A 23864-nucleotide genomic window follows, 5' to 3' on the forward strand; every position below is an offset into this window, starting at 1 on the left:
ACTGCAACTCACAACTCCAGGGATGCTACCTAGTAAAGAGGATCCTAAGAAAGACACAGGGATCTCCCAGCGACAGAGAAATAGATGAGATCTCCATGAGCAAACTGGGGATGGGGGTGGGGTAATGGAGAGCAAAGGTTGGGGGAAAGAGAGCTTAGGGGAGAGGGAAGTCCCAGCTGGATCAGGAGCACAGTGAGAGAATGGAGAGGGAGATACCATGATGAATGAAGACCACATTGAAAATTTTGATTCATCCAGTGTTGATTTTGATGCAGAGGGATGAATACAGTTCTGATCCCATCTTCTACATACTGGCATCCAGTTTTCCCAGCACCATTTGGTGAAGATGCTAACTTTTGGCCTCTTTGCCAGGCATGAGTTGAGTGTAATTGAGTGAACTCATGGTTTTGTCTTCTGTTTTGTTCCACTAGGTTTATGTGTTTGACTTTTTGCCAATACACTACTGCTTTCATTATTACAGCTCTCTAGGTCTGGAATAGTAAAGCCTCCAGTGTTTTTTTTTTCCCCCCCTCTCAGGACTGATTGGCCAAGACAGTGTCTTTTGTGGTTCCTTGTGAATTTTAAGATGTTTCTATTTTTGTAAAGAATGTTTTGGGGGTTTGATTGGGATTGTGTTGAATCTGTAATTGCTTTTGGTAGACTGGTCATTTTAATGATATTAATTTTGCCAATCCATGAGCATGGGAGGCATTTCTTAATCTCTGTCTTCAGAGATCTGAAGTTTTCATTGCAGAGGTCTTTCACTTGTGTCCTAGGTCAGGTAGATTCATAGGTAGTGTATTTTCTTTGAAGCTGCTTGAATAGGAGTTTGTTTCCAAGCTCTTTGTCAGTGTACCATGTCTGCACATGCTCAGGCCAGACAAAATGCTAACATGGAGAGTAGAGGTTAGCACCAAGTTCCAATAGCACACTGAGAGTGTGTGATTGGCAATGGAGAGAAGCTGAAAAGGGAGAGTCAGTTTTTGTTAAGGTTGTGATCCCTGGTAGATCCACCTTCAGGGTAGAGCCCACAGCTAACAGCATTTAGGAAGTTCAAATTGATGGATAAAGCAAATATAAGGACACGAATGGGTTTGTAGGGATTTGGGGGTGAATGGAGGAGGAGATGGGGATAGGGGGTGAGTGTAATTAAAATGCCTTATGTGAATTCCTCTAAGAATTAAAATAAATATCATTTTTAAAGCATCTTTAAATTAAAAAACATATAGAAAGAGCTGGGCGGTGGTGATGTATGCTTTAATCCCAGCACTCAGGAGGCAGAGCCAAGCAGGTCTCTGTGAGTTCAAGGCCAGCCTAATATACTGATATATATATATATATATATATATATATATATATATATATATATATATATATTAGAGAGAGAGAGAGAGAGAGGGAGAGAGAGGGAGGGAGGGAGGGAGGGAGGGAGAGAGAGATTATTTATTATATGATACGTGCTGTCCAGCATCTAAGATAATCAAAGAGACTACTTATTTACTCAGTAACATCTTCCTGAATAGCATATAATTGCTTTGTATCCTTATCATGAAGTCTTGTGAGACTTAATTGAAAGCTGCTTGCATTTGAACAGAGCTTGGTGCTGTGAGGTGTCTCAAGATAAAGAGGGCTTTGAGTGAGGGAACTTTCTGGGAAAATTCCATCTCCTGGAAAAGGCTAAGTACATTTAAAAATAACAGCAAACCAAAGAGAGAGGCAAAGAACAGCATTTTGGAAAGATTCATCCTTACATTTCTGTTTTTCTAGAACCACTCTGATACCAAAATCTCTATTTGTCGGCATTCTCTAAAGTCACATAACTTATATAATGAATCTCTCTATATATATACAAATATAACGGAATTTATTGCAATGGAGTTACAGGCTGCAGTCCAACAATGTCTAGCTGTGAATGGAAAGTCCAAGAATCTAGTAGTTGCTCAGTTCCATGAGGCTGGGTGTCTCAGCTGGTCTTCTGTATATGCAGGAATCCGGAAGAAGTAGACTCCAATGTCTGTGCAGGAATGAATGTGTTGACAAGGTGATTGCAGGCAGGTAAAGAATAAATAATTCCCTTCCTTTTTCCATTGTCCTTATGAAAGCTTCCAGCAGAAGGTGTGGCCCAGATCAAAGGTGTGTCTTCCCACCTCAAGATCCAGATTCAAAGCCTGTATCTTTCAGACTTAAGATACGGATTGTAGACACTGTTACCTTCCTGCCTCAAGATCTGGATCACAAGTGAGCCCTCCATTTCTTGATTGTCTTACATTCCAGACATAGTCAAGTTGACCACTAAGAGTAGCCATCACAAGCTGTGTCAGCAGCATTTTTCTCTGATGCTCCCATCTTACTCTTCTTACTATTGGAGATCATCTCATCTCATCTTTCTATAAGGCATTCCCACCCTTCATTCTAACCTTTTTTTTTATTCTTCCTAACAATTAGTGGTATACCATATTGGAAATAGTGTTGCAGCTCTTCAAAAAATTTAACAATGATATATCATATGATCTAGTAATTCCATTTCAATGAATTGGAAAGTATACAATAATGGAAAGCAAGAACTCAATGCAGTTTTTTTGTGTGTCAACATTCATAGCTGAGTTAAATACAGTTGTGAAAATGTGTGTGAGGAAACCCTGCATTTGACCACCAATGGATAAAGGGCTAGGTATGTCTCTACCTAGCCAATGATCTATATAGCCAACATGAAATAACAATTTTAATACAATTAAAAAACAATAAAATAGTTTGAGCACAATGTGATTGGCTATGGCCTGGTCACATGGATTCAAGTAACCTTGTTTAGCCATAAATGAGATTATATGAACTTTTTAAGTTAAAGAACATCATAAAACTTTGTATTTAACAAATGCATCACTGAAGATTTTATGTAGGTGACCAAGATCAACGTAGGGAAATCCTTCCTATAATCATAAGGTGGCATAGCATTTTATGATGTTAGGCTTGTAAAGGTTGGAAGTCCACAGTATCAGTGAATCCTGAAGATATTATGCTAAGTGAAATAAAGCCAAATATGAAAAGATAAATATTATGCAATTCTATTCTTTTGAGATAGCCACAGAGGCAAACTTCAAATAGAAAGCAGAATGGTAACTTTCTAGGGCTGAGACAGGAGTGCAGAACTCCTGTTAGCTTCTGAAAAGCAAGAGGTTTGAAGAAAAGTCGTAGATATGGTTGCCCAAAAATATGTGTATTTTGAATACTATAGAACTATATAGTTAAAATATTGAGATGAAAATTTCTGAAGACCCAGTGGCCACTATAATCATTAATAATTATAATATTTACTTGAAGTTTAATGAGAGTAAATATTAAGTATTCTTACCATATTCACACAAGAAAACTATGATTAAATGATAATTAGCTGGGAAATTGTGAAAATAATATTTTTTTTCTATATTTCAACATAATAAGGTATATGTTTTCAAAAAAGAAACCATTTCTATGATTGAATGCTATATTACAGAAACAAGATAAACATTTAAATGTAGTTATCTTTATAGTAAAACACAAACATTATAGTAATAGACTTAAAGAATATTCTGTATTTTAATTTAATGCCATTTAAGCCAAATTTTAAGTTTTCTGCTATTCATTAATCAGCAGGTGTAATTAAAAGTAATTTTCGTCATATGTGCTGGAGTTATGTGCCGTAGCAAGGTCAGTGTACATAAAGGAGGAACACCTTTCTTTCTTAGCTAGTTGGTTCATATATATTTTCTGTTATTTCAAAATCTCAATGTCCAATGTTGTGCTCCTCTACACTTCTTTCATGGATTGTGTTAGCATTTGGGCAGCTGTGCTGGCCTGCCCTTAGGGTCCTGACAGGATATGTCTTCAGCTGCAGCCACTAAGAGCATCCCCTCTGCACATTTGCTACAGTTTCCTTATAAAAGGTCCTGTCTGTTTCTCTTTCTTTTCCTTCCCTCTCATCCCCAGGGATCAGTCTCTGCCCCCTTTTCTGCCTGTTCTCTCCCCTACCCCAATAAACCTCGCATGTGAACCCTGTTATATGGTGTGACTCCTGCCTGCCATTTTAAAAATACAGCAGAACGGACCTATGGCCAGCACAGCTGTCACTGACCCTCAGGCCATCCCTTTCAATGAGGCAATATCAATAGTTACAAGTGGCCTTCCACTTGTTCTGTGTCTTAGGATTCACATTCACTTAAAGTGGATGAAAAGGATTTACTTTCATAGTCATTTTACAGCAGGAAAAGAATCTATTGATTTTGATTTTGTAAATGCAATATAAAATTAAATATAGTCCTCCCTCAGTATCTTCAAGAAATTGGTTCCAGGACCCCTAATTGGATACCAAAGACCACGATGTTCAAGATGTTCAAGTCTCCTATAATGCAGCATAGTATTTGTGTATAAACTAGACACATCTTCCAATATGCTTAACTCAATTCAATTATTTAGAGTGCTTATACAATATTAATCTATGCAAATACTGACTGCACTGTGTTTTTGAAGACCAAAGACACGGGGAACTTTGTACATGCTCAATATAGCTATAAGTTTCAAATGACTATTTTCCATCCACAATTAATTGAATCTCAGGCTCTTCAGCAGTATGGACTGCGTTTCTGCAATCTGTTTTCCCCCAGGTCCTTCCAAATACTTTCCCAAACTACATGTTAGATTTTGTGATTTTTCCCTTCTGACAGATGAAACTCAAGCCCTATTCTCTTCAGCCCATTTGCCACAGCTGCCACAAAAAGGATTCCAGGTTCCTATGGTGTGAATGTAGCCAATTTCTCAAGAGATGTCTCAACTTGCTCATGCTTCCATTTCACTTTGCAAGTGCCTTTTTGATTATAGATAACGCTTGGCTTCTTTAATGTTCAATTCAAATGTGACCTCCTTTGTGACTTTCTTTCTCTTAAGTCATTCACAGCCTCTTTCATACCTTTCTTACAGTGCTTATGATTTTCCTGCTGTTGGTTGTGAAGCAAAATATTTTTCATTATTGGCTGACAAATTTTCAGTGTTCTTTTTTCCTTTTTGAGCAAATGGCAAAGTTTCCCAGAGCCTGATTCTTCGATAAAGTAATCCCCTCCCATTCAGTGTGTCTGTGATTTCAGCTATCTGCAGTCAACCATGGTCTGAAAACATTAAATGGAAAATTTTGAGAAATAATTCACAAATTCTTAAATTACCAGCCATTCTGTGTAGTATGTGTAGAAATCTCACTACATTCTACTTTGTCCCACTATGGATATATCGAATTAATCTTTTGTTCAGTGTGCCCTTGCTGGTAGCCATACATCTTATCAGAGCAGATTTCATGGTATCACAGTGCTTATATTCAAGCAGCCCTTATTTTATTTATTAATACCCTAAAGTAAAAGGGTAACATTACTGGAAATTGAAAAATGCCAAAAGAGAAGCTTCGCTCTTCTTGCTAAGTGAAAAAGTGAAAGTTGATAACTTATTTTAAAATAAAACTACATACTGATATTGCTAAGCTTTATGATTTGACCAAAACTACCCATGATACTGTAAAACAGAGGAAGAAAATTCACACTGACTTTATTTAAACTGCAAATAGTGTGGCCATAGTGCATGATGATAGCTTAGTTAGTTTCAAAAGTGAGGACTAAAGCATCACTGAAGTGCTTAGAACATCTCTGTGGCTAACGAGGAATTATTACAATATCCAAAGCAGCATCTAACAGTTAAAAGGTAAGAGTAAAGTTCAATAGCTGAAGATTAATCTCAATCATTCTAGCAAAAATTCCCTGTCGACAGCATTACCATCACAGCCACAGATCTTTATAAGGTGACTGCTGTGTAATGTACTGGTTTAACTAGTCACTAGTTCTCTGTCAGCTATACTTCCTGTGTCTACATCAAATGGAGAACTGTAAGATCCAGACACACAGTTATCAGGTTAGTTAATATTTTTATATTATTTTAGGAAGTCTGGTGATTATGTTATTAAAATAGGCTTCCAATTTCTGAAATGTAAGCTAAGAAAAAGTCATTTTATTTATTGTTTATAAGGTTTGGTACAGGATTGGTTACCCCAGGTTATAAATTGATTTGCACTACCTGAAACAAATTTGTTGAGGTCCTTCAGAGTTCTGAGATTATTAGCAGTGGATGTGGTGTGGTTTCATTATTGTTCATTTAAATATTTTTCATAGTAAAGACTTACCGATACTTTACATATTCTCATTTAATTGTAGGTATAATGCATTTTTGCTTAGTGCTTCATTTTAAGCATGGAATCTCCAAAATAAGTGACCTGCTAAGGTTCATAAAGCCAACTGCTAGAAAGTGTGGCTTAGCTTTAGAATTTCTTCTCTGTAAGGCTGATGGTTCACACTGCCTCTTACAAATGGCCTACAATTTTATATGTTCAATCCAGAGCAGTTCATAAATAGAAGCCATGTATCTATAGAAGACTCTGAAATTAAATCTTCAAAATAGAAGGTAGGTTAAGCACATGCTTTGAATTCATTTGCCACTTAGGAAATAAATACATGTGATGTTCTCAGCCCACGAACCACAATATTTCTATAACATAATAATAAAATTCACACTGTGGTCTAGTTCCTCATTCCATTTTCCCCCGTGGGTCCTCTCATCTCAGTCACTCATTTGAAGGCACTGGTGGCATGCATAGAGTTCCTTCCAACTAGCTTTCATTGGAGAATGTACCTTTGGCCATGAGGTAGTCAGCAAAAGATTTATTCCATTCCACAGAAGTCCTGAATCCAAAAGAAGAAAAAAAAATGCCATTTAAAAGCAATTGTTTAACAAGAAAGCAGAAAGAAGATGAACTGAAGAATGCATAAACTTTTACTTGGCAGATAAAACAGGAAACCCACATTGTTTAAGTGCAAAGGAGAAGATTGTAAATGAGGTTCTTAATGACTTAGGTTCTTTGGAATTTGGAACAGTTTGAGTTTAATTAGGTGAGAAAAAGAAGACAATCGTGGATGTGGTGAGAGGAATGGTATGGATTCCCAGGATGGAATTCAGAGCGAATGTTGCTCTTGTACCAAGGAATCTGTGCCTTAGGGAAGGCTGGGCACTGGTGGCAGAAGTCAGAAACCAGGAGCCCTGCAGTCCCAAGGAGTCCCTTAACCTTTCTTCTGCTGTGCATGCTTTATCTAGAAAGTACCGGAACCAAATTACACCCTTACAGCTCTTACATTCTGGGTTTGTAGATAATTTACCTTCTCCGTGTTTCACCTTACCAAATATTGTATAAAAGAAATTATACAGGTGGTGTTGCTTTTATTTTATTGGCCTCAAACTCTTCTACAGGTTTGTTTAAGCACTGAATTAATGAAAAGGAGGATGTGTGGTTCATAGAAGAGTCTGGAGTAACTTCTTTCCTATGGACTGGATGCTCATTACAGTGTGGAGATCTATGGAATCTATGAAAAGTAATTGTATTAAAAATGACTTTACTGAAATGTCACTAGTGATGGACCTTTGAAACGTATTATAGAGTTAACAGAGGTAAGTGATTCACAGTCCTAAAGACTTCAAGTGGCTGCCAAGATGGCTTAGAGGGCAGATCTAATGGCCTGGATTCATTTAGCAAGTTGTCAGGAGAGATATGATTCTCAAAAATTGATCTCTGATGTCCACATGTATACACTGACACACAAACACCTATACAGATACACACACACACACACACACACACACACACACACACACACACACACACACAGAATAACAGTAACAATAACACTAAAGTCTCCTACTAGTAACCCACACAGGACATTATTAAGGATCATCAACATTTCAGCTCGATTTTAAACTACAGGTCTAGAATTTGGAACTCTGCACAGATTCTAGTTGCAAAACTTTTTGGTAACACACACACACACACACACACACACACACACACACACACACACACACATATATATATAAAGTATAATAATTACTTAGGTGTTAGTGGTACAACATTAATACTACCTTGCTTTTGTGATGGTCTCTAGTGATTACTCTTGCTTGTCAATTATGAATTGCCATGAAATTATGAAATTCCCCCAGTGTTAAGTTTCAAAGTATATTCATAAGTTGTTCACCCATGGCCAAAGTATGAACAATTTCTAAAGGAAACATTCACAAAATTCCTGTAATTGGTTTTTACTTTGACAGTTCATTGGCAATTGGCTATCTCTGAGTTACCCTGCCACATACTATCAAATTATGTCTTATGAAAATATTCAGCTAGTCTTATATTCAAAGATCACTGTTATGATCAGCATTATAGCTCATGTGTGAGGTGCTGTCTCCAGAAGCTGATTACATGTTACATGTTAGCCTTCAGAAGTGCTTGCTGCAGACTCAACGTTGTCTTTGATTGTGGAATTGTGGCCTTGTTGATAAAATAATTTAAATTGGACATGGAAAAGAACTTGAAAACAATTTTATTAGAGTTAGAGAAAGGAGAAGGATAGGTAAGGAAGGGGGCTGTTGAGAGGACAGATATGGAAGAGGAGAAAGTTATGTTCTAAACTACAGTAAGACAACCAAACCAAACTAGTGGGAACTCATGAAATTTAGATCAACAGCTGTGGAGCCTACATGGGACTAGACTAGGCCCTCTGCATAGGGAGACAGTTGTGTAGCTTGATCTGCCTAAGGGCCCCCCTGGCAGTAGGATCAGGATCTATACCTGGTGCATGAGCAGGCTTTTTTGGAGCCTACTACCTATGATGGGACACCTTGCACAACCTTGAGGCAGGGAGAGGGCCTTGGACCTGCCTCTACTAAATGTGCTTCCCCATGGGAGGTCTTACCTTCTTGTAGGATGTAATTACGGGTGAATTGGGATGGGGAGGCTGGGGGGGGGGGAAGAGGGAAGAGGGGGATCTTGGATTGGTCTGTAAAATGAATAAAAAAAGAATAAAATGATACACAGTGGAGACAAGGTGGACACAAAAGGAAGAGAGAAAGAAACAGCGGCCCTGGGTTCTTATTCCTTGAAGTTGTTATTGAAGTCTAAAATTGCATTCTTCCCAGTTATGAAAACAGAGATGGAATCTGGTCAGGTCAGGTAGGCACCCTAAAGCATAGTTCTGAGGATGTCCTTGCTGGAAGCCAGGAAAGCCAGAAGAGAGTTCTGGTTCTTATTTCATTGTGGTCTCCTAAATGAGCACTCTTGCCTAAAGGTTGTGACTGAATCTCACAGGTGGCACATGGACACCTGGCTGGGCTTTCAGACTGACAGGCTCATTCTCCTGCTCCACCCCTTACCTCTGCTTTCTGAAGTCAGTACTTTAAAAAGAACACAGATTAGCAGATTAATGGTAGCCTATTTTGGGGACCCTTTCTACTAGACAGAAACTTTCTTTCTACTCCCCCATTAAACTCCTACCCTAGCCTCCCCCCCCACCCCAATTTGAGAAGCTGCTGCCTTGCTTGCCAACCTTGATTGGATGTCCTCCCTATGCTGATTCCCTGCCAGTTTCATTCTTCCTGAATGCTGATTCCCTGCCAGTTTCATTCTTCCTGAATGCTCACCGGAGGTTCTTTGTTCCTGTATCCTGCATTTGGTGTAAACAGCTTAGATGCAAGAATGTAGAACATTAGGTAGCATACTTCTGCCCTCTGGGGTTCCTCTATTGTGCTGTAAGCCTGTATATAAGGTTTCCTCCCTCTTTCAATAAATGGCATTCGGCATTCTGCTGGGGCAAATGACCCCGTCTTTTGTCTCTATTTTTTAATCCACAGCCCCTCGCTCAGACATGGTAAACGGGGTGGTGGTAGTGTGGGGTGCTACCGCAACACCTACCTATGAATCTATAATAATCTTCTCTCTAAAACTTGACCCTCTATGGTTTGTTAATTTCATTTTTTTAAATTTATGAGACATGAACCCAGAAGTCACTGGTTCAGGTTAGCTTTCATGGCAAACAGTGTCCAGGGCCCTCTTCCCCCTAGAAAGACTCAGCTGTTCTCAAAGATGTTCTCAAGGAATATTTGGGTCAATATTTGATTATAATCAGGATGATATTAGCTGTGGTACAAAACAATGCTTCACCATTATTTATCCTTAGTATTATTTTGTTTAAGTTTTTAGGCAACTGAAAGTTGGTGCATGTAACCTGGAAATCAGCATGTCTCTAAGGAAAGAAGAATCAACTAACTATTCCTTGTTGTTAATTTATTTTTTGCTGTGTGGCCAGGAATGGATAATGACTGGCATTTGTTGCTATGAATTTACCTTTTAGATTTGTAGTTTCAGACCAGGAAAGAGGAACTAGTACAGTCACTGTCAACAGGCTCCCACTGTTTCTGGCTCATTTCAAGCACTTGCTCTATTGGGTCTTCTTTAGCCTTGACATTTGATGCAAGCAGCTTGTGGATCTTTGCACTTCATCACTTCATGAAAGCTCAGTGCTGGTTCTTTTTTTTTTTTTTTTTTTTTTTGGTTTTTTCGAGACAGGGTTTCTCTGTGTAGCTTTGTGCCTTTACTGGAACTCACTTGGTAGCCCAGGCTGGCCTCCAACTCACAGAAATCCGCCTGGCTCTGCCTCCCAAGTGCTGGGATTAAAGGCGTGTGCGACCACCACCCGGCTCAGTGCTGGTTCTTTTGTTGTTGTTGTTGTTTTCAGCAATAGAAAACCAGTGCTTGGAAATGAGTCATAACAAACTGCCTGGAAATTCTCTATTACAGCAATTGGAATCTGATGAATTTAAATTGTTTAATTATCTATTTGCTAGAGTAATACTGTCTACCATTCATGCCGTTTGTCTCAGATGAAGATGACATGAACAGTTGTGTTTCTAATGGTGGTTTGAAAGCCATGGCTGTAGAAAACCTTGGTATTTCATTTCTCCTTACCTACCAACTCCTAGAAACTAGGTCACAAGAGTTATGCCTTCATCCATTCAAGAACTCAAAAATTATTGGCATTGTTGGGAGGTAGGGAGGACTTAGGAAATAGGGGATTGGTTAGAATAACTATGTCACTGGGGCTGTTTGCTTATTCATTTATTAATGGGAATCTAGTCTGATTAATTTCCTTTCTACTGTAGATGAAACAGCAATAACATGGATGTTCAAGTATCTCTGTGACATGTTGAGTTGGAAACCTTTGAGTAAATATCTAGAAGTGGTATAACCAGTCACATAGTAGTCCTATTTTTTTTAAATTCCACACTAATTTTCTTAGTAGCTGCATACTAGTTCAGATTTCCATGATACTCTATAAAAGTTTCTATTTTTCCACATCTTCTCCAGCATTTTTCTTTTCATCAATGATAGTCACTCTGATGTGTAAGACAGAATTTCAAAGTTCCTTTAATTTGTATTTATTTGATGGATAAGGATGGTTGGAATTTTTCAAGATACTGGCCATTTTTTATTTGTTACTTTGAGATAAATACAAATTATCTGTATTTATCTCTCCATTTCATTTCCTTATTTCTTGACAATTTTGTTTTTCCGGCATTTTATTTTTAAATTCATTATAAAGATATAATTTATTACAAATTAATGCCTGTCTGAAATATGACTGTCAAACACTTTATCCAATTCCACAGGTTGCCTATTCATTATGCATACAGTTTGTTTTGCTGTGCAGAAGGTTTTTAATTGCATATAATCCCATTTGCCAATTATGGAAGCTATTTTCTGTGATGGACTCCTATTCAGAAAGTTCTTGCCTATACTTGTATCTTAAGTATTCCCCTATGTTTTTCTGTGGTAATTTATTATTTCAAGCACATGGGAAACAATGCACTGGATGAGAGGAAGAGATGAACAAAAGAGAGCCAGGAAGGCATCAATGATGTTCATCATAGAAAAAAAGCTGGGCCTAGTATTACGATCATAGTAGGAATAAAAATACTAGCAATTCAATCAATTGGAATATCACCTATCAAAACAACCTCTCCCACTACCATATACAAATCAGTTCATCAACACAAAGATCCAGACTAGTTGACAAGATTAAAATACAAAATCTGACTACCTATTATCTCCAAGAAACTCACTTATTTTGTAGAACCATGCAATAACAGTATCAAGAGAGAAATCAACCTACCATGTACACAGAAGTTGTAACCAACCTGGTGTAATATTCTTAAATCTGAAAAAGGAGAATCCAAACAAAAGTTAGTCATGAGGGATAAAGAGGAACAGTGAATGAATATTGACAAGGGAACAAATCATTGACAAGATGTAATAAATTGGGCTTGAGAGATGGCTCAGAGGTTAAGAGAACTTGTTGCTCTTACAGAACACAGGTTTTGTTCTCAATACCATGTATCAGCTGATTACAATTAAAAACTCCAGTCACAGAGGATCCATCACCCTTTTCAGGGCTCTGTGAGCATCAGGCACACATGTGGTACACAGATAAACATTTAGGCAAAACATACACACACACACACACACACACACACACACACACACACACACATTATATATATATTTACAAAGGAAGATGTAATAATTGCAATTATTTATACACCAAAACTTGGGCTTCTAATTTGGCAGGGCAAACACTAAAAGACCTAAATTTTCATATAGGTGCAGTATAACAGTGGGAGACTTTAGTACATACTCTCATATTTAGATAGGTCTTCCAAAGTAAACATCACCAAAGACTTCAAAGCTAAATTATACCTTAGATAAAATAGATATAACAAATATGTCTCCTCCTTGCATCTTGGCTGGTGTCCTAGTTAGATTTCTATTGCAGTGAAAGAACACTCTGATCAAGAGTAATTTGGGTAGGAAAGAGTATTTCATCTTATACTTCTAGCCAGTCACCGTGGGAAGTCAGGGCAAGCACTCAAGGAGAAGAGAAAATATAAGACAGGAACTAAAGCAACAGACATATAGGAGTGCTGCTACTGACTTGTTTTTCATGGCTTGCTCAGCCTACTCTCTTCCATAACCCAAAGGTGGCACCATTCACATGAACTGATCCTACATTAATTACCAATTAAGGATATGTCCCATGGACTCACTTACAGGCAATCTAATTTAATGTTTTTCTCAGTTAAGGATTTTTTTTTTCCAAGATAACTCTAGCTCATGTCCATTTTACAAAAAAATAACCATCACACCCCCATGACATAAATGGTATAGTCTTTCACCATGATACCTTGGCATGGATTTTATGTATTGGAGACAGCCCATGGAACCTTAGAAACAGTTACTCAAAATAATTCCTTCCTCCATTAAAACTGTTAATGTCAATTATATTTCACAGTGTGAAAAGTCTAACTAACACAATAAATATAGTTCATAGTATTATACCTTTTTTTAAGGCAGGGGTAGACAAATTCTTTTTTAAAAAAAGTCCTCTTATAAGTGGTTTAGGCTGTTAAGCCACATGGTTTACTACCATTATTAACTATTTATGTTCTACAAAAGCCATAGGACATATTTAAATATATCTTAACAATTTAAGACAAATGTACATGATTTGTTTGTGTGTTTTGTAGAGTTTGAGATTGGTCTAAGGTCTTCTATCACTACCAAGTGCTCTACCACTGAGATTTATCTTCCATACCTTGAAATGAATATTAAAAATAACCCTCTGCCGGGCGGTGGTGCCTCACGCTTTTAATCCCAGCACTTGGGAGGCAGAGGCAGGTGGATCTCTGTGAGTTCGAGGCCAGCCTGGACTACCAAGTGAGTTCCAGGAAAGGCACAAAGCTACACAGAGAAACCCTGTCTTGAAAAACCAAAAAAAAAAAAAAAATATATAAAAATAACCCTCAAATATTGATGATCCATTGGGTTTACAAAAATAGAATATGCCATGAGGTAATGGCACATACACCTTTAATCCCAGCACTTATGAGGCAGAGGCAGGCAGATCTCTGTGAGTTTGAGGCCAGCCTGGTCTACAGAATGATCTCCAGGATAGCCAAAGCTTTTACACAGAGAAAACTTGTCCTATACATGTATGTCATATACATATATATATATATATGTATATATAAATATAAATAAGATGGACTAGATGATTTTTGTCCTAAGTCATCTACATTTAAAAAAACAAATGCAGGAACTGATAACATGCAAAAAATCAAGATAGAATGGTTAATACTCTACAAAAAGCCAACTTTATTCTTTAATTGGAATTGGAGGCTGCTTTTGTAAAATCCGCAAAAGCATTGGTTTATGTGGTTTTGTGGGGGAACCAGAAATACAAAGGTGGGAAGCTGAAAACTGGGCAAATACCAAAACAATCAAATCTCAGTCATCTATATCTGAATACAGTAGAGTAATCTAATTGCTACTAAAATGTCTTTGTTTTATTTTTATTAATTTATTTTCTTTTTAATAAATTATAATGTATATCATTTCCCCATCCTGTTTATCACTCCATTTCTTCCCATGTCCTAAACTCTCTTCCAAATTCATATAACCCATTTTCTTTATCACATATACATATTATTTTGTATTTTATGTTTTTTTTATTTCTGAACCCACTGTTACTTTTATATATGTTTTAGGGTTGACTACTTGGCATTGGATAACAAGTTGGTTGACTTATCCCTTGGGAAGACTAATTCTCCCTTTCTCAACAGTTGTTAATTGCCTATACTTCTTATCTAGGGGTGGAGTCCTATGATATTTAACCCACCCACATTGTTATGTTAACTGGTATTGTCATTTTTCAGGTCTTGCTTGAGCAGCCATATTGTTGAAGTATTACGGGTTTAGCTTCTCTATTATATTTAGAAAAAAAGAGCCTCAGAAGAGATTTTCTTGTCCTCTGGCTCTTAAAATATTTTCAGTTTCTCTTCTAGTGTGTTCCCTGAGCATTAGATGTTAGGGATTGTGTTGTGTTGTGGTGTATCAATTGGGGCTGGATACCCTACAGTCAGTTATCTGTATTTTGACCAGTTGTAGCTTTCTGTATTTGGTTTTTATTTTCTACAAAAAGAATTTTTTGATGACAGGGTGATACTTATCTGTGAGATTAAGAATAAGTGGTTAGAATGAAGTTAGAAATTATACTGGTTTAGGAAAATGTCATACTAGCTCTCCTCTAAGATCCTTCACTTCATTAGCTGTGGGCAGTTAGCTAGGTTTCCAGTACCAGGAATGATTACTTTCTGGTTGAGAAGGCCTTAAGTCAAATTAGACAGTGGTTGGTTATTGCCAAGATATAAGTGCAACTATCTTTAGAGTATCTTGCCATGATGGTCATTGCTGTGATTCATAGGCATTGCAGCTGGGTAAGACTATTAATTGTTCTCCTTCCTTGGCAGATTACATATCACCTTCTAGTTCCATGAAAGCTAGTCTTCAAGAATGGAGTCTTTATATCAGTTCCAGATCAAGTCCTGTCCAAAAGTTTGTGGTGTCTTCAACAGTAGATATTTCAATTTCTGGGAGACAATGAGTAGTAATAGCAATAGTATATATAGTTTTAGAATTCTCTTGGCTTCCCTTGGCCAACAATTCCAAAGATGTATCTCATGTCTAGTAATTTTTTGTTGTTGTTGTTGTTTGCTTTTTTTTTTTTTTTTAGCATATGGCTCTTGGGTAGCAGATATCGCTCTAGGTGGTGTAACTTTATTAATACATAAATAAATATAGTGCAATTTTAAGTAAAATAAAATAAAACATTTCACTATGGCTTTTTAAAAGATTCTTAATTTTATTTATTCTTCCTTTCTCCCTCCATAATTGGAAGGTTGCTCAGGTCCCGCCCCCAGGCCTGCAGTCCCACAGCCATGTAGCTTGATTTTTCCGCCTCGCCCACAGTCAGGACAAACCTCTGTCACCCGCCAGTCCCACAGCCGCTCAGACCCAACCAAATAAACACAGACACTTATATTGCTTTCAAACCGCATGGCCGTGGCAGGCTTCCTGCTAACTGTCCTTATCTTGACTGGCGTCTTCACATGCTGCTGGTCATGGCGGCGGCTGCAGTGTCTCTGATCATGGCGGCGGCTGCAGCCTCTCTGGTCATTGCGGCGGCTGCAGCGTCTCCTTCTGCCTTTCTGTCCTTTTATCCTGCCTAGCCACGGCCGATCAGGTTTTATTTATTAACCAATCAGAGCAACTTGACATACAGACCATCCCCCAGCACAGCCAAGTGCAGACCATCTCAAACACCTGCACTCAGGCCCATGGTCCCAATCATCCTCTATACGGACCTGCTGGGTAACGCCACAAGGAACCTGAGAATGGGCTCCCACAGGACATACAGAACATCCCACAGCACAGCCACTTATAAAATAATCACTCAGAGGCTTAATATTATTTACAAACTGTATGGTATATGGCAGGCCTCTTGCTAGCTAGCTCTTATATCTTAAATTAACCAATTTCTATTAATCTATGTTTTGTCATGTAGTCCATGGTTTATCAGTCTGCTGGTATGTTGTTCCTTGGGTGGCAGGCTAGGATCTCTTTGTCTCTGCCTTTCTTCTTCCTGTCTCTCTCCTGGATTTCCTGCCTGGCTATAACCTGATTTGCCACAGGCCAGAGTAGCTCCTTTATTAACCAATGAGAACAGCATATATTCATAGTATATAGAAAGGCATCCCACAGCATCCTTCTCCTTGTCTTTCTTCTCCTTTCCCAGGTAAAGCCCTCTCTTATTTTCCTCATTTTCCCCTTCATATTATTTATACCCTGTTATTCCCCAGGGATTGGCAGTATTAGAGGGTGTGGCTTTGTTGGAGTAGGTATAACCTTGTTGGAGAAAAGGTGTCTCTGTGAGAATGGGCTTTGAGGTTTCCTATGCTTAGGATACCACCCAGTGTCTCAGTTGACTTCCTGTTGCCTATAAGATGTAGGACTCTCAGCTACTACTCCAACACCATGTCTGCCTGCATAACTCCATGCTTCCCACAATGTTCCCTGCCATGATGGACTGAACCTCTGAAATTGTAAGCAAGCCACTCCAATTAAATGTTTTCCATTATAAGATTTGCCCTAGTCATGGTGTCTTTTCACAGCAATAGAAACCCTAACTAAGACAATGACCAAAGAAACTTTGAGAGGAAAAGTTTTTTTCAGCTTATGCTTCCACATCATAGTTCATCATTAAATGAAATCAGTACAGGAAATTAAGCAGGTCTGGACTGTGGAGGCAGGGGCTGATGCAGAGGCCATAAAGTAGTGTTGTTTACTGGCTTGTTTCTTATAGGTTTCTCAGCCTGATTTTTTTTTATATAACCCAGGGCCACCAGCCCAGAGATGGCACTACCCATTATGGGTTGGGACCTCCCCAGTCACTATTTAAGAAAATGCCTTATAGGCTTGCCTACCACCTAATCTTATGGAGGCATTTTCTTCATTGAGCTTCCTTTGTCTCAGATGATATTAGCTTATATCAAATTAACATAAAACCACCTAGCACAACACATAGTAATCAAAACACTAATATAGAACAAATAAAGAATAGTTAAAGTTAAAATGTGAAGTAATATATAAGACAGGCCTAAAAGAATAACACCTTATTTTTCAATGGAGACTCTTTTAGATACAAGGGCATGGACGTATGTTCTACAAACTCTGAGAGAACACACATGTCCTAACAGAATACTATATCCAGCAAACCTATCACCAACAATAGACAGAGGAGTGAAGGGAACATTCCATAGTAAAATCAAATTTAATAAGTATCTATAAATCAAGCTCTACAGATCACACTAGAAGGAAAACTTCATTCTGAAGAGATTAACCATACAGAAGAAAATACAGGAATCAATAATGGTAGACCAGTAAATCAAAAGAGGGGAAAAAAATCAATACCACCACAACAAAATAATAGAAATCAATAAACACTTCTTGTTTACATCTTTCAATATGAATTGTTGCAATTTACTAGTAAAAAGATAGAGAATAACAGTGTACATGTGAAAACAGGTCCTTATTTCTGTTTAATACAAGAAACAACTTACTATGAAGGGTAGATATCTCATAATAAGAGGTTGCAAAAAAGTATTCTAAGCAAGTACACCTAAGAATAAAGCTTGTGTAGTTATTTAATGCCTTACAAATTAGACTTCAAACCAAAATGTGTAATGGGATGTATAGGTAAAGCCACAGAACATGTGGTGATACATAGATTAAGAGTTATGGGCTAATTTAAGATATAAGAGCTAGCTAGCAAAAGGCTTGAGCCATGGCCATGCAGTTATAATTAATGTAAACCTCTGTATGTTCATTTGGGTCTGAGTGGCTGCAGGATTGTGAGGCTGCAGGAGCCAGGTGGGCACAGGAAAACTTTCAGCTACACTGGAAAAATGACAACATCTTCTATGGGGCAGGGGGTTATCTCTCCAAACTCCATAGGCAGAAGAGTTTAGAGAAGGCAAGAAGGAAATTTGGTTCAACACAACTGAGTAGCCAATGTTTGTGGTGGTATTGTGTTCACCAAAATATTGTGTACCTTAATAAACTTACCTGGGGTCAGAGAACAGACAAGCCACTAGTTAGTCAGTGATAGCACACGCCTTTAATCCTAGCATTCCAGAGATAGAAATCCCTCTGGATCTCTGTGAGTTCAAGGCCACATTGGAAATAGCCAAGCATGGTGACACACGCCTTTAATCCCAGAAAGCCAGCCTTTAATCCCAGGGAGTGGTGGTAGAAAGTAGAAAGATATATAAGGCTTAAGGACCAGAAACTAGAGGCATTTGGCTGGTTAAACATTTGGCTGGTTAAGCACGTGGCTGATTAAGCATTCAGGGTTTTAAGCAGCAGTTCAGCTGAGAGCTATTGGGATGAGGACACAGAAGCCCCCAGTCTGAGGAGACAAGACCAGTTGAGGATCCGGTGAGAACTTTTAAGATTCCTGCTACAAATGTTGGTTTAAACTTTGAGAGTCTAGCAGTGGGTAGTTTATTATAGGCATATACAATTTGCAAAAAAAGATTTATGGTGATAACTCAATCCCATGTGCCCAACAATGCTTAAAACATAATTACATCAAAAGTCTTATAAAGTATGAGTAACATCTTTCATAAAGGCAGATACTATAGATCAGCTAAGGAGGCAGGGTCAAGGTAAACAATGCTGATGTTAAGGGTCTGGGAAGGATAGTACTGCCATAGATTGACTGATATAAACAGCCTCAAGATGTCTGGAGGAGATAGTGTGGCCTGGCCGCACAAGATAGCACAGAGGTTACCAGATTATTAACCATACCTGTTCCCCAACTTTCTGGATGGAATACAGGTTATACATCTCTCACTTTGAAGAGAGAACCTTGGAAACATTCCTGGTTTCCCTTATCTGTGAGCACAGGGCCTATATGCCTCCTACAATCTTCAAAAAAATCTTCTGGTCAAACTAGATTGTTGTATTTGGAAAAATATATATAGATCCATATTTACCATCCTGACCAAAACTTAATTCTATATGGATCAAGAACCTCAATGTAAGACCAGATACACTGAATCTTTCAAAAGAAAAAGTAGGAGAATAGTTTTGAACTCACTGACACAGCACAGGACTTTCTGAACAGAATACTGATAGGATAGACCCTATAACCAACAATTAATAAATGGGACCTAATGAAATTGAAAAGCTTCTATGCAGCACAGGACACTATTATTTAAACAAAATGACAGGCTACTTAATGGGGAAAATCTTTATTGATTTTACATAAGGGTTTATATCTAAAATTTTTAAAGAAAAAAGAAACCAAATAAAACTGGGAATCAAGAAAACAAAGAACCCAATTAAGAAATACAATAGGGTATATAATCCAAGTGTTCTCAAAAGATGAGACAAAAATGGCTTAGAAATACATACAGAAATGTTCAAGGTCCATAGTCACAAGGGGAATGAAAATCAAAACTAGTTTGAAATCATATTTTTAACTCAGTAAAAATAACCAAAATGAATAAAACAGATGACAGGATACAGAATAAGAGGAATAAATATTCACTGTTGTGGAGGGCAAACTTACACAGGCAGTATGAAAATCAGTATGGCAGTTCATCAGAAAGATGGAAATCGATCTATCTCAAGATCCATTTATTCTACTCTTGGGCATATACCCAAAGGAAAATGTGGTACATTTACATATCAGATTATTACTCAGCTGTTAAAAAATGAAATTATGAAATTCACAGCTAAATGGACGGAACAAACCCCCAAAATTATCCTGAGTGAGGTAACCCAGACCCTAAAAGACAAATATTATGTTTTCTCTTATATGTGGATGTTAAGTTTTATGGATTTGAAATATATGCTATAATTTCTAAAACCACAAGTTTTAGATATAGATTAAAGGACTATCAGGTGAGAACATAAGGAAATGGGAGGTTCAAGCTGGAACAGTGACAGAGTGGAAGAGCAAGGAAAGAGATACCATGATAAATGAAGACATCATGGGAAAAGGGAGAAACAGGGTGCTATGGAAGTTCCCAGGAATCCACAAGGATGACTCTACCTTAGATTACTAGCAATGGTCAAGAGGGTGCCTCAACTGGTCTACTCCAGTAACAAAATTAGTGAATACCCTAACTGTCATCATAGAGCCTTCATCCAGTTACTGATGGAAACAGATGCAGAGATCCACGGCCAGGCACCAGGCCAAGCTCCAGGAGTCCAATTGATGAGAGAGAGGAGGGATTCCATAAGCAAGAGACCTCAAGATCATGATGGGAAAATGTAGAGTCAGCCAGCCAAACTGGTCAAAACCCATGAACTGTGGACCAATAGTTGTGGAGCCCCCATGGGACTAGACTAGGGCCTCTGGATATGAGAGACAGTTGTTTAGTTTGAGCTGTTTGGGGCCCCCAGGTAGGGAGATCGGGATCCTTCCCTGGTGCATGAATGGACTTTTTGGAGCCTAGTGCCTAAGGTGTGACACTTTGTACAGCCTTGGTGCAGGGGGGGCTTGGACCTGCCTCAACTGAATGTACCAGGCTCTGCTGACTCCCCATGGGAGACCTTGACTTCAAGGAAGTAGGGATGGGGGTAGATTGGGGGGAAGGATGAGGGGTGGGAAGAGGGAGGAGGGGAGATCTGTGGTTGGTATATAAAATAAATAGAAAATTTCTTAATAATAAAAAAAAAGAAATTAAAAAAAAACTATCAGGGAGGGAAAATCTCCTAAGGAAGGGGAAATAGAATATATAGTTACTGAGAAATGTAGGGAAGACTATGGTGGAGTAGTAAATGGGGAGGAGGATGAAGGTGAGAGATACGAGAGGGAATATAGAGGTGGGCAACTAATGCTAAGTGTGTTAGTTCCATTTGAGGTATCACATGGATACCTGTATCTGTAGAAGTTTCTTAAAGTAAAACCAATGAAAACTTCTAGTACCAGGAAAGGGTTGCATCTAATTGAGTTGTTGGTGACAAGGATCTCATGGAAAACTCTAAACATCTCAGGCTACAACAAAGGATATTGTTTGCTCCCTACAAACTAATTACAGGACCTAATTACTAAAGACAACATTTACATATCTCATTAACAAGGAGAGTAGAGCTAGTATCAGCCTAGTCAAATCTACTGACTAGTGTTCATGCTTCTGGAAGGTACTCTATATGCTACTGGAGGAGAAAGGTAGCCATTAACACAACTACAAATGCTGAAATGTACAATAGTGACCTACCTGGAAGATAAGCTGGTACAAATGTTGTTGGAGTAACCAGCTACTATCTGGTTGCATTTAAGGCATACTCTATGAGATAGGACCCATGTTTGATACTACTCTGGTAGACAAGAAGCTGAGATTGGTAAAAAGCTATGGGCCTAGGGAAAAACTAAATACTATTGTTCTACTAGCAGAACATAGTAATAAAATGACTCCCAATGACATTTTTCTATACCCATAGAGGAGCGACTCACTCAGCCATCACAAGAGAAGCTGCTCTTCTTGAGAGATGTTTGAACAGCAAATCCAAAAAGGGATATCTTCATTAAACCCCTCCATTCAAGACTTAAGGAGTATGTGGAAAAGGAGGCAGAAAGATTGTATGAGCCAGAGAGGATGGGTAATTCCAAGGAAACAGTCTTCCAGACACAACAGGAATGATGCACTTATAAACTCACAAAGACTGTGACCATTTGCCAAGGGCCTACACAGATTCAAGACAAACAGAGTCCTAGTACTTCTCAGGGGAAGTGGACATTGGTGCCCACCCTTGACTGAGAAGCTATCTGCAATTGATACCAGTTTGCAAAGGGAAAATTAGTTTTCTCCACTGGGGTCTCTTTGGGTATATTAACTACACTTAAGGATAGGCCACATTCCCAGAACTTGATGGCCAATACAAAACAAACTCAATAGTATTTTTATATATTGTTTCTTTTGGGCATTTTTTTGCCTTGTCCTTTTCTCATACATTATGGTTTCTGATTTTGTCTTTTTGTGGATTTTGGTTTGTGTGTGTATGTGTGTTTCCTGTATTTTCCTCTGTTTTTGTTGTCATTGTTTTGTTTTCTTGTCTTTTTGTTATTTTATTTTCTCTTTTGCAAGCTTTTAAAATTATGTTATTAAAGAATATAGAAATTTTAAAAAGTCACATTCTGAAGTTAACCAAACCCAAAGGCTATACATGTTGTTGGTTGTTTTATTCTTTCGCCTCTTTACTCTATTTTTGGTGGGGACACCACCAAGTTCCAAAATAAATGCACACATGGAGGCTTATTCTTGATTGTAAATATTCAGCCTTAGCTTGGCTTATTGCTAGCCAGCTTTTTGTAACTTTTATAATCCCATCTACCTTTTGCCTCTGGGCTTTTACCTATAAATCTTACTTTCACTCTTAATCCATGACTGGCTGTGTAGCCAGAATCCCCCTCTCCTTGTTCTTTTGCTCCTTCTTTCTTCTTCCTCCACCTTTGATTTGTTCTCTCCTTCCCTTATAGCCCCACCTATGCTTTCTTCTGGCTCACTAATGGCCCTTCAGCTTTTTATTAGACAAGCAGATGTTTTAGACAGGCATAGTAACACAACTTCACAGAGGTAAAAAAATGTAACATAGACAAATGCAACACATCTTTGTGATGGGAGTGTCTTTTTGTATGCTGTGAAAATATGTTGCTCTGATTGGTTGATAAATAAAGCTGTTTGGCCAATGGTGAGGCAGAATAGGGTTAGGTGGGACATTCTAACTAGAGAGGAGGAAGGAGAAAGGCAGAGCAGAGAGATGCTGCCAGCTTTGCCATGAGAAGCAAGATGTAAAAATACTGATAAGCTATGAGCCACATGGAAAGGTATAGATTTATAGAAATGGGTTAATTTAAGATGTAAGATCTAGCTAGCAAGAAGCCTGAGCCATTAGGTCATACAGTTTTAATTAATATAAGCCTCTGTGTGTTTATTTGGATCTGAGCAGCTGCAGGCCCAGGCAGGATTGTAGAAAATTCCAGCTACATCTTTGCATCGTTAAAGAAATGTTCCAGAGCATAAATAAATGTAACACACCTTAAAATAATGTTCTTCAATATTTCTTCCTTTTTGCCTAAATAAAAAGAAAGGTTTTTAACTTTAACATAGTAAAACTATATACAACAGAAAACATTAATCATGTAAGAATTACATTTACAATATTCTGTCCATTTGTAGTTAGCATATTCAGAGAAAATAATGCATTATGTATCCTAACTTGGTGAATCCAAAGTTTTACCTAACTTACTTTGTATCATAACTAAGAAAAACCAAAATTCCTTAATTATTTAGTCTTTAACTCCATCAAACACCCCAGAAGGAAATAATATTACCTGACTAAACAGGAAGTGCTTGTAAGCAATTTCCAAAACTTTAGAAATGACAGAGACATATGACTGCCTGTACAGTTTCCCAAAGTTCCTCTGCAATATTGAAGCATCCATTTTCAGCCTATAGGCCTAGTATACCTGGCAGATATTTCAGTGAAGCAGGAGATTTGAAAGATTGTCTGT

General features: G+C 38.0%; 1 long non-coding RNA gene across 2 annotated transcripts in view; it reads right to left on the minus strand.

Moving 5' to 3' along the window:
* Positions 1 to 1722: 1722 nt before the first annotated feature.
* LOC121828623 (uncharacterized) overlaps positions 1723 to 23864 on the minus strand; it is a 34175-nt gene continuing 12033 nt past the window's right edge. The window contains exons 4-8 of one of the 2 annotated variants that reach the window (XR_013050442.1): positions 23389 to 23425; positions 12057 to 12101; positions 6697 to 6746; positions 4940 to 5135; positions 1723 to 2014 (exon numbers count right to left, since the gene is read on the minus strand). This is a non-coding gene — a long non-coding RNA (uncharacterized LOC121828623). The other variant, XR_006071056.2, reaches the window with a different exon arrangement.

This window comes from Peromyscus maniculatus, chromosome 4, assembly GCF_049852395.1.
Source record: "Peromyscus maniculatus bairdii isolate BWxNUB_F1_BW_parent chromosome 4, HU_Pman_BW_mat_3.1, whole genome shotgun sequence".
Classification (NCBI taxonomy): Eukaryota; Metazoa; Chordata; class Mammalia; order Rodentia; family Cricetidae; genus Peromyscus; species Peromyscus maniculatus.